The sequence below is a fragment of the Myotis brandtii genome, unplaced genomic scaffold (genome assembly GCF_000412655.1).
Source record: "Myotis brandtii unplaced genomic scaffold, ASM41265v1 scaffold471, whole genome shotgun sequence".
NCBI classification, from domain to species: Eukaryota; Metazoa; Chordata; class Mammalia; order Chiroptera; family Vespertilionidae; genus Myotis; species Myotis brandtii.
In genome coordinates, this window is record NW_005367989.1 from 2254753 (window position 1) to 2265671 (window position 10919).

Genomic DNA, 10919 nt, shown 5'->3' on the forward strand with positions numbered 1-10919 from the left:
AGTTCCGCGCTTAGCTCTGCGCCCGCCATGCGGGCCCCAGCGGCGGTGCCGGTGCAGCGGGTGAGGGGCTTAGCTCTTTGTGGGCTTCGCTCTTCACTTGCCACACTGGCCTTCACTCGCTGCCCCTGCCCAGGGCCAGTGGGCTTCGCTCCGTCGCTTGGCGCCTACATATGCAAATTAGCCGCCATCTTTGTTGGTTAATTTGCATATCACCCTGATTAGCCAATGGGAAGCGTAGCGAAGGTACGGTTAATTACCCTTTTGTCTTTTATTAGATAGGATAGTGATAATTTCATTCTTACTTAGAAACCATCAATAGCTATCCTAGTCCCTAGTCTCAACTCTTCCCCAGACATTAAAAGGCTTTCACAAACATACCTCTCCTTTTTTTACTATCTTTTCTTCTAAAGAATATTCAATCTCCTAAATATTTTTTGAAATAACATATTAATTCCCAGTTCCAAGACTTGATTCATGCTGCTCTCTCTTTAGATCCATAGATCTAAATTTTTTTTATCAATAATAAATATTATGAGACTGATATTATAGAATAAGTTTATCCTTTGCTTATCCAAGTCTTATTCATACTTTGATCCTATTCTTCCATAATGATTTTCCTAATATATAACCTAGAAAGATATTTTTTTTCTATTTTTTCCTAGAGCACTTTCTACATACACTTATTGAACATTCATCATTTTGTGTTCCTTCTTTGGTGTTTCGGATATATATTTTATTTTCCCTGTATACTATAAGCTTTTAAAGAGAAGAAATGAGATTTTATACATTTTCATTAAAGTTCTCTCAATTATTGGTACAAATATATAAACACATATTAAATATATCCAGTATTATCATTAATCCATGTAGATAATTCTCAAACAAGTATTTAAAAATAAATTTCTCTGAGAAAATAATTACTTGAATATACCTCACTGTTTTCCTTATATATATACTGGAACAAAAGTGTGTAATTAAATATAAATGAAAACTGTACATATTATCTTATAAAAATATAGTTTTCACATTAAAATACACACCCTCTCTGAAATAAATCCACATTGTAGAACTTGTTTAGCTCCACGGAGAATTCTACCATTGCTTGAACTTCAGTCATTTTTAATTTATATTCAGAAGACAAATCTGGTAACACCACCTTGGCTAAAGAAGGGGGAAAAAATAATGAGAAGCTCAACAACAAAAATGCCAACTTATTTAAACATATTTGAGTATCATATATAGGCAGAAAAGAAAAGTGAAGCAAATTAGTTTAGTGTATCTAACTTAGACTAACCCAACAAAATAGCACCAGAATCTATACTTACTAAGTATACTTACTAATAATATATTTACTAAAATAGCATTCTATAACATAATTTAAGATATATAACGTAATTTAAGATATGTCCTGTTAGAATGCTTTTTCTAAGATTTGTTTCCCTTCGTGGCATGTGATAATAAATAATACACCAAATTACTAAAAGTAACTTTTGACTTTATCTATCATAAATAAAATAGTAACTTATTAAGGAAAAATTAAACTACCTAATTATCCTCTCCTAGTTCTACATTGCACATAAAGGCAACTTCAAAGTTAACATCCTTTAATCCCCATATATATTCATGAAGGTTTTTCTCTGTTAGGTAAAGTTCTTAAATGACTATTCATCTTTAAATTTTAAAAAAATTTCCTCCTCATAAAAGCCTGAAAGTATTAATCTTCAAAAATGTTAAAATAATACAGATAAGCAAAAAAGAAAACATTCACAATTCTATTCACTAAAATACATACTTTGGTATATGTTCTTCATATGTATGTGCATTTGTACAATTTCTATAAAGGTGGTATCAAACCACATGTATATTTCATAACCAGTTTATTTCACTTAATTTTTGTTGTTGTTAATCCTCACCTGAGGATATGTTTTTACTGATTTTAGAGAGAGAGGAAGAGAGAGGGGGAGAGAGAGAAAAAGAGAGAAGCATCAATGTGAGAGAGAAACACTGATCAGTTGCCTCCCGTGTGCATCACAACTGGGGATCGAACCCCAGACCTGGGTATGTGTCCTGACCAGGAGGGAATCAAACTCATGACCTTTTGCTGTACAGGACAATGCTCCAACCAACTGAGCCACATTTGCCAGGGCTCACTTAATTTTTTTGATGAACATCTATGTCAATAAATGTAGTTTTGTAACATTATTTTTAATTGTTAACTATTACACTGTGAATGTTATAATTGAAACAATCTCCTGTTATTGGGTATTTCAGTGGTTTCCATCTTTTCACTATTTCAAAAAAGCACTGCTACAATTATCTTTATCAATAATACATGCTTTATAAAAAAAAAATTCAGAGAAGGAAGTATTGAAAGACAATTCTCCAGAGTCTTGTGTTTCTGTATGTCTTGCAAGCAGAGACAATGACTACCTAGTGTTCCAGGCTATTTTTCTAGGATGCGTTTAGCAAAATCTTAGGAAATTAGAGATAGCATTTCATTCTGGAACACAGGGCAGATATGTTTACTGTCCCAAGTAACAGTGGCATAAGTCAGGCAAGATTATTGTCCAAAATAAAAGATTCAGGTACCCTTAGCTCAGGGTTCCTCTACTATAATACCACCTACTCATATACAGGTGTAGCCTGGTACTCTAGCTACTGCTATTGCTGTGGGTATAAACTATCCTCCTTGATCCAGGAGTCTCATGTCTTTTAACCACATCCACAGCACTGGTGGCAGGCTAACTTGCTAGTTTGCAAGTTGGATAAAATCTTAGACCCTTTACAGTTCTTGAAATAGTTCTTCATAGAAATTTGACATATAATCTGATCTATTATGAATTAAATGCAAAAGAAATACCATATTCTTACCTCTACTGATCAAAGCTTCATTTTAACATTATTAAATAACAAATCTTGTACTTCCAGTTACTGATTCTTGTTAAAAATATATTGTTCCTCCTATGAAAAAGGAAAAATAACATCTCAAACAAAATAGTAAACATAAAACAGTCCACTTTAAGGAAATCTATGCTTTGTTAGTTACTTAATATTCTCAATATATCTAAAAGATCTATATCCTCTAAGGTTTAGGAATAAGTATTAGAGATTTTGTTTTCTTTCACAGTTTCACTGATATCAGTATTAACTATTATAACTTTGTTAAGGATCCACTTGTATATACTTTAAAGCACAATAATAAATAGAAGACTACTTTCTTCAGTTTAGTGGTTCAGAAAAAATCTTCATGAATACCCAAAACATTATAAATCTATTAATTTTTAAGATGTAGAACTCACAATTTTTAAATAACTCCCTGGGTAGAGAAATGACTTCCAAAATCATTTCTGAATGAAATGTGTGTGTGTGTGCTCATACACACAATCACACATATGTTGAGTTACCTAAAATATTTTGACAAAAATGTTGCCTAGATATGCTATAGTTTTTCCCAAACTCCAAATATTTATTGCTTAAATTAAAAATGAAATCTTTTACCCTTGGTATAATTATTTTAGGTACTAAAAATCTATACTAATAAAAGGGTAATATGCTAAGTAGACTGGATAGACCAGATGTCTTCCGGACGTCCTTCCAGACAAAGCTGCAGCAGCTGTGAGGGCCGAGGAGGGCCGGCAGTGGCAGCAGCAGTGGGGTGATAGGGGCGATGCCTTCCCCTGATCGGCCCGGTCACCTCCCACAGAGGGAGGCCAGACTGCAGCTTAGGCCCGCTCCCCGGGGGCTCCCAGAATTTTCGTGCACCAAGTCTCTAGTCTATATATAAAACCCTAATATGCAAATAGACTGAACAGAGGAACAACTGAACTGGTCGCTATGATGTGCACTGACCACGAGGGGGCATGCACGGAACATGGCGGGCGTGGGCCGAGGCAGGATGGTGGAGCAGTGAGCGGAGGCGCCAGACCAAGGCGAGGTGCTGGTTGCTGTCTCGGGGCAAGCCTCTCATGGTTACTGAAAATTCTCTGCTCTCGCATGCCACAGTCCCGCCCTGCGCTTGCACCTGCGGCCGGTGCAGCGCCGGTCCGGATTGCTCAGTGCAGTCAGCGGTGCGAGCGGCGGCTGCCAGCCCCAATCGCCCCTGGAAGCTTCTCCACCTCCCCCTGCTCCTGAGGGGTAATCATGGCAGCAGCAGTCACCGCTCGCACCTGCTGACGGTGCCAGCCCTGCTCGCACCTGTTGCTGGTGCCGGCCCCAATAGCTCCACGTCGTCAGAGGGTGTGAGTGGGAACGGTGTCATCAGTATGTGGGAGCAATGGCAGCGGGAGTGGGGCTGCCGGCAGACAGGGGACAGGGTGTTGCATGGAGGATGGGCCAAGACCCATCCCTGTGTCCACCGCAGCCTTGTGGCCCACAGTTCCTTTTAAGGTGCATGAATTTGTGCACTGGGCCCCTAGTGTTAGAATAAAGACCATGTGCACTCTTTTGCAGATATTTTCTTCTCTTCATCATAAAGATGTAGACTACCACCTTCCATAACTGTTATTTTATTTTTTTAAATTTTTGTGTTTTTTTTTGCTAAAAGTATTACAAAGGGTATTACATATGTGTCCTTTTTTCCCCCCGCCCTTGACAGTCCCCTGCCCTCCCTTACCCCCCAGTGTCTTATGTCCAATGGTTATGCTTATATGCATGCATACAAGTCCTTCGATTGATCTCTTACCCCTCCCCCCCCCCCCCCCCCCCCCCACACACATTTATTAGATTAAAATATGTCAGGTGTGAAATGTTAAATTAGAAGAATTCTAACCGTTGATTGTATGTTTAAGCTTAACAATGCATATTTAGTTCATTTTTTTTTATCATTTTAGTAACGATGATGTTCTGTTGATTTCTGTGGAGAATCCTAATTTGACAACACCAATTACATCAAATCTAACAGGTATCTTAAGTTGATTAAAATGCAATTTATTAATTTAGAAAGCTTCAAATCAATGTTTAGAGAATTGAATATTACCTTTTAATAAAACAAAATTCTACTCTCAAAAATGTTTTACTTTATATTTGATTTATATTCCCTAAATAAATAAAGGACCTCTCAATATAATTGAATTTTCTTTTTAATCTGTGTTTATCAGTTTATGACCTTTTGTTTCCTTACCGTTTGTTTAATGGCTTTGTAAGTTAACTACTTACCTTTCACACATACATTATTTTTACTTCTTTGCTCTGGCCTATGTTGGTGGGGTGTTGTTTTTTTTAATGTTTATTGTATTGATTTTAGGGAGAGGGAGAGAGAAACAATTATTTGTTGTTCCACTTATTTATGCATTCATTTCTGAATGTCCTCTTTTGAAAGGTGTCTATTTAGGTCCTTTGCCCATTTTTTGATTGGATTGTTTATCTTCTTTTTGTTAAGTTGTATGAGTTCCCTATAAATTTTGGAGATTAGGCCCTTATCAGATATGACGTTGGCAAATATGTTTTCCCACGCAGTGGGTTTTCTTGTTGTTTTGTTGATGGTTTCTTTTGCTGTGCAGAAGCTTTTTATTTTGATGTAGTCCCATTTGTTCATTTTCTCCCATAACTGTTATTTTAAACCTTAATAATCACATCAAAAAGCATAAGTTAATACAGTTATGAATTGAGAATAATCAGCCAATGACATGTGGATTAGTCTTGCATTTAAACCTGTTATCTGGTGTAATTCTGGCCACCTAAATTGTTTAAATCTTCATGGTTGGTTCAGTCTAAATATCTGTCCTATTTTTTGATGCAGTTGCCTTTTTGATTGGCTAAGGCCCTAACACCCTGCATAGTTCCCTCTTGTAAAGGTTAAATATGCTAAGTCACTGGATTATATCCTGCTTTAAAATGGCCAAGCCACCTGTTACTTGTCTGACTCTGAAAATCACCACCATTCAGATGGCTTTAGCCTTCTTTTGCCTTCACAGTTATTTACATGCACACACACTTTCATCAGTGACATTTCATTTTAAAAAGTGATTCACAGTGAAGATGAGTTTATCAGAATCATTACAGTAGAGGGGACACAGAAAGTCACTGGTCTAGAAACTTTTGCTCCCACTCCTTAGACATTAAGATGAACTCCTAAGGGCCAGTCATATGCTATACTGCAGAAATTATAGAGATATTTAAGAAGATAAAATTCTTCTCTTTTGGGGAGAGGAGAAAAGGGAGATCTTCAAAGGAAAGACAAAGAGAATAACTTGATAGACAAACTTTTTAAAAACCTGTTTCCCTTTTGATACCAAATACAGCTCAAATAACAATATAAAATAGAAACCAAACAGAACAGACATTTAGAACTTTTTGGAGCACCTACTCTTACACCAGTAACTTTAACTATGTTATCTTATTTAATTATCATAAAAATCCAAAAGAGCTGTTATTACTCCATGTTATAGGTGAGCAAACTAAGGATCAAAATGTTTACATAATTTATCCAAAGTCACATTTAGGAAATAATGAGAAACGACAAAAATCTCAAATGTATAAAACTCCACAGTTTATATTTAAATTTGCATATTTCTAAAGCCTACACCTGAATTGTTATAGCAAACAGATTCAATGGTCATCAAGCCATAAGATAAATATACCCATAATAAAACAAAAACTGAAATCAGAATGCAACAATGAAGAAACATTTGCACTTGATAAACTACTACAGTCAATTTTCCATTTAATTAACATTATTCCCTAACTATGAAATCTTCCAATTTCCCACATCCCACAAACACCATATCTGAAGTTTTAAAGGCATTGTTCTTGCCCTGGCCTGTGTGGCTTAGTTGGCTGGAGCGTCATCCAGCACACCTAAAGGTCTTCTTGATCAGGGCACATACCTAGGTTGCGGGCTGCATCCTTTACCCTGGTGGAGGTTGGGGGCATGTGGGAGGCAACTCTCAAAACAGAACACTATTCATTTTGAATAACTGTGCTAATATAATAGAAAATCCATATAAAATTATTTTTAAACATAATGTAAAAAAAATGTTAGGAACTTTTGAGAGCATTTCCATGGTTGACTTAGTACATGAGAATGAAGTAAAGAAACAGAAAAAACTTTTATTGCTTATTATGGGGCACTTAATGAAAGCCACCTCTGACATTATATGCAAAACAGGATTTAATTTATCAAAAGCAATTCATATACATTTTTCAGGGATACATCTATGCCATAAAACAAACCTGCCAGTAACATAAGACAGAGTGCCTTTGAATATATCATGTTATTATATGCCTTAAAAAACAAAAACAGGATAGCCCAAAGTACCAAAAACTAGTTACTCCTTTTAACATAAAGAGAAATTCAGAAAGAGCTACAGTCATCATCTACTACCTAGTTCGGGGATCTGCCCAGCATTCCTTAAAATATTTAGTGTTATTAGTTATCTCAACAAAGAAAAAAGCTCAGAAGGAGAATAAATTACAATCCTCTTTCTGAAAAATATTCTAAGAAACAATGTTTTCTTAACTGTCTATGCTTTCTTTAGTCTACATTTAACTTTGGTATCAGACAGACCTAAATTCTAATTCAGACTCTAAGCCTAAATTTTCTCAAATAGAAATGTTTATCATTGCTAGGTCAAAAGGTTAAGGCTTAAAAAGATTATATATATACAAATTTAAACAAAGCACTAAGTATGGCACTTGGTGCTCAATAAATTGCTGACATGTTTTATTTTATCTCAATTTTTAAATATGATTTCATTCAAGAAAATGTCTATTCAAAATAATGCAACTCAACTAAACAGGCCATTATTATAAGTTTCAATTGCATGGTTTGAAAATATTTTCATTTTAGGCCATAGGACTTTAAAGGGAGAAGAGCTGGCCTCCAATTAAGATCTTGGAAACAAAACAACAAAAACCAAGACAGTGAATATTTCAACTTTCTAATTCAAACAATATTTCTATTTCATTCCTTATTGACATTTCTCTAGTTTCCCCTGCCTGAAGGACAATTTCAGAACTTCTTTACCAAACTGGGGCCTTGACAAGAATTACATTATATAATTATCATACTTTAATATAAAATAGTTGTAAGATTTACAGAAGAGGACTGGTGACAGTCTACAGTCTAATCTTATCTGCCTGAGGAAAGTAACTAATTTTTAGTCTTAAAGTGGATCTGAGTAAGAATGAGAGTGGTTTTAAAATCTGGGTTTTTCAATTCCAAAAGACAAAAGTAATGGCAAAGGCTTCCAAGGTCTTAAATTGTGATTACCTATAAGCCCTCACTTTGCTGCTTAGACATTTACGATTAGCAGTAGTACATATTTCCAATTGAAGCCAATAACTTACTGGCAACTTGGAGACATCAAAGAGCAGGTGTCAGAGATAACACTGCTCTAAAAAAACAATTATGAATGAAGCAGCTGCATCCTTTAAGGCAACTTCAAGGGTATCTCAATAAGGGAATACTTCTAGGTCAGAATACATTGAGAACTACAGCAAAAGGAAAATTAATAAAACAACGGAACATAATACTATCAATATCAGAACTCTATATAATAACATAATTGAGAAATACTTTGTATATTATAGATGGTTGAAGAGACCTAATCCCATAAAAGGAAATGTTTTCTCAGAGTACTCTCCTGGTTGAGAGATAGTTCATAAAAATTATTTCATCAAAACAAAAACCACCTAAGGGGTTATTCAAGTAGGAGACATCTCTTAATGGTATATGCCTGACACCTTTACATTCCCATTAAGAAAAAAGGGGCTAATTTTTATCAAATTTAGCACATCATTGGTAAATATGTATGTACCTGTTAAAACACAGTAATCTTTAAAAATAAAATTTAAAACCCCTGTGGAGTTGTTTCACTCTATTCCTCTTGAAAAATCTAGACCTGATTAACAACCTGTGCTTCATAACTTTTCTGAAAAACCATTGAATCCATTAAGAATGCTTTCTTCTTGATCACCACTCTGCTTCTTATTCTTACTCATTTCTATACCTTCTTCCTGACAAACAACTCAGGGGGGAAAAGAAACCACTACTCCAGATCTATATGCTCCCATCTTCCACCCATTTCTTTAATGCACACGTAAACATCACAAAACTCACTGCGAAGCAGTTTCTCCTCAATACCTAGAGTTAAAGCAAAGGAAATCCTTGCCCTTTCTATCCACTAAATAATCCCCATTCTCAAGGGTCTATTATCTACAGTAAACAAAGCTAAAATATAAGATAAGAGAAACATTGTAGTTAACCAAAGGTACAACTCTTACATCTTCAGTGTCAAATCCTGGCGAACAAAGGGCATAGCTGTTCTATATAGTGAATGCTTTAGTGTTTGTTTTGTTGTATATGAACATTAATCTAAGCAAGTCCATAGTTCACAGTATTCTACTAGGCTTTTCACAGAAATCTGAAATTAAAAAAAAAATCTAAATCCCAGTGATTTGGGATTTAAGCTTTCATTTACACACTACTACGGTCTAAAAGAGATAAAATTAAGTACTTACGTAGCAATTTTTGTCGGTGGTGGCCCTAAGCATATTTATAAATAATTAAGGCTTAGTCTGCTACTGAAAGATTACTGGGTGGTTACTTTTCCCCCCACATATTACAGGTAGAGACACCAAGTCATAGAGGTTAAGTGGCTTCTATAAACTAATGTCATTGAGTCATCAGTGTTTAGATCTTCTGACTTCTAGTCCTGTACCTGCTATCAACCATTAATCCTTAATTCTAAGAGCACAGAATCAACTCATTAAAAAATACCAACAAGAATTTGTATGCATTTATTTTTTTAATAAATAGCTATCTAAATATAAAAGACTTGCCTTTGAAAGGCAGGAAAGCTTTCTTCGGTAGCAGCAGTAATCTATTTGCACTGGAAAAATCATTTAAAAAAAAAACTTAAAAACTGAGGAGTGCATCACCCTGTACCACACACAAAATAACGCTGGTTCTTCCAAAAAGGGGTGTGGCTTAATGGCATCAGATCCTAAACTGTATCTCTCTCTACCTTTACCTTTACTATAACTTCGAGTAAGGAACTACACTTCTTGTCTTGGTGTTTCCCTTTGTACAACAGAAACCGAAAAATTTAATTCCTACCTGACATAGACAACATAGGAAAGAATTTACTGTTTGTGGACACCCATGAGATTCCAGAAATACACAATTAAGTTCATCTTAAACTCTGGGATAAAGGCAAACTTAACTAAAAGCAACTGCTTCAGCAGATGCCTTCAAAATAAGATACTATTATCATGATTTATATAGAGACAAGTTTTATGTAAGCCAAATCTTGATCACAGGGAGATGGGGAAAATTTTTCCAAAACTGTTTAGAAAGTTCTTTTGCTCAATTAAAAATTGTAATACTTGTGTTCTCACCTATTTCTCCTTCAGTAAAGCACACTAATTCTATTCTTTAGTAGGAATTGTACGCAATTACTAAAGGGAATAGAGACCATCAGGAAAATGATGCAATCAATTGAAATAGCAAATGTGTGAAATCTGACACCTAATTTTTATAAAATAAACTTTGCTAAATTTCACTTAAGATTTGTTCTTGGACAACTGTATTTCCTGGAGGACAATAACACTTCCAAATTTTGACCTTATGTTTGCAGCTCAGCCTTTTAACAAATCTTCATCCTTTATCATCTCATCACATCAGTACTCAAGTTGTTTCTCCTAGTACGCCAGGTAAACATAATGCTTAAAAAATCAAAACCTCAATCAGTAAGTGTAACAGGTTATCGCCACTGTCCACTCTTTCGGTGCTATCTCCAGTCAGGGAAGAAAGAAGACGAAGAGATGTTATTACACTGAAAGCCGGACTAAAACTATTGAGTGGACACCTAGTAGCTTAGGTAGAAAGCAGAAGAGACCTCAACTGCTGAGTTAATACAAAGTTAAGTGGATTAAAGTTAAGAGACTCGACCTAAGCAATAGGAAAAAAAAAAAAATTC

At 35.3% G+C, this 10919-nt stretch overlaps 1 protein-coding gene across 1 annotated transcript in view; it reads right to left on the minus strand.

Annotated features, from left to right (window-relative positions):
• FAM135A (family with sequence similarity 135, member A) overlaps window positions 1-10919 on the minus strand; it is a 112603-nt gene that overhangs the window by 100680 nt on the left and 1004 nt on the right. The window lies entirely within an intron of this gene.